We start from the raw sequence: 1,762 nt of genomic DNA, 5'->3' as shown, positions 1-1,762 counted from the left end.
AGAGCAAGGACAGTCAGTAAGCAACATTCAGACTGCTTTATTCCTGCGTCTGTCTGATGAACTATTCTACATGTTGTATTTGATTCTGTGCCAGAAAGTCTAACCCCTAAGCTTTCAACTGGGCAGGAAAGAAATGTTTCCAATTAGTTAATATTTATTAAGGTTTTCATGAAAAACAATATACCAGGCAAGCCTTCAGGACACCTGTGTCAGAGAAACCTAAAGTACACCAGGCTTTTCTCTTCTCTTCACCAAATGTATCTAGGATCCTCAAAGATACCATCTGACGGAGCTATGTAATCGGGACAAACACTTAATCACCACTGGACTTTTTCCATATAGGATGACCAAATTAGCCTGTGGCTCTACGCAAGGATCCCATTTCTCATGCAGCTTGGAATCAAGGGGATTGGTATTCTGACAAACCATTAAAGCCACAGCAGTGGAAATGATGACAGCTTGGACTTTGAACTCCTGATGGCTTTATCTGCTCACAGCAAAGGAAGCAAGTATGTTACCCCATCTACACTGACTTCTTCAATTCTTCACATCTAGTGGTACTCTTGTTTGTACCTATACAAACTCTCGCATTATAGTTGACTCATATTTTAGAATTAAAACCAGATGTCTACAGGCATAAATCAATAGTTTGTCGTCTTCATAGCCTCTTACAAAGGAAATGTCTTATAATCATTTTAATAATAGTTCATCCTAGAAGGAATAAAAACACAAAAAGAACCTTCTTGGAATGATTTATTCCTATTTTTGTTCATTGTAGTTAAAGCTTGTCCAACTTTTAAGTCATGGTATTGTTTTCCTTAAACTACGTAAAATACTTTCTTCAAAGACTAGAAATGTTTCTAGAATGGATATTCAACCTCAAAAACACACTTTAGAAAAAGCTTCCTTTTAGGAAGACTTGGGTTGTTCCTAACTACCTGAGGCTGTTTTAAAAACCTAAATAGCTATCTGTGGGATTTCTGTGTATACACCTGAGCCTGACTGTGGGCTTTCTGTTTATACACCTGAGCCTGACTGAGCCATCCAACCAGAACTTGCTGAGTCTCATGTAAGCTCAGTTGGCAAGCTTTCCCCTAACAAACTCTTAGGTCTGCAGCAGGTTTTAATAACAAATCTGAGCCATAAAAGTCAGATATATAAACTATCATTTCTAAGACTTAAGTCCTTCTTAAAAAAATGTGACGCCGAGAAACTAAAAAGCAACAAGTAGTCCTGGCAAAGGCTCAGATTAGGAAGCTGACAGCTTTTACAGAGGCTGAGCATAAAGATCATCTCTTTGTCAGGATTTCTATTTCAGATCTCTTTTTTACCTAGATAAGGTGGTTTATTTGCCTAAATTAGCCCCTCTTCAAAATATTCACAAGTTTCTAAAAAAAAAAGGAAACCCACCTATTGCCATTTCAATTTCTAGCTACAAATCTTTTAAAAATTATAGACACACACATACATACAGAGTTATATTCTTGAGTAGAACAGATCCCTAAGACAGAGTTTGCCAAACCCACTAATAATCAAAATTCCCTAGGGAGCTTTCCTAAAATGCAAATTTCCTAAGCCCCACTCCAAATATATTGAGTCAAAATCTGGAATCTGGGGCCGGCCCTGTGGCAGAGCGGTTAAGTTCACATGCTCCACTGCAGTGGCCCAGGGTTTCGCTGGTTCGGATCCTGGGCGCAGACATGGCACCGCTCATCAGGCCACGCTGAGGCAGCGTCCCACGTGCCACAACTAGAAGGACCCA

The sequence above is a fragment of the Equus caballus genome, chromosome 20, assembly GCF_041296265.1.
Source record: "Equus caballus isolate H_3958 breed thoroughbred chromosome 20, TB-T2T, whole genome shotgun sequence".
NCBI classification, from domain to species: Eukaryota; Metazoa; Chordata; class Mammalia; order Perissodactyla; family Equidae; genus Equus; species Equus caballus.
The sequence above is the reverse complement of the archived record's forward strand: the minus strand, read 5'-3'. Positions refer to the sequence as shown.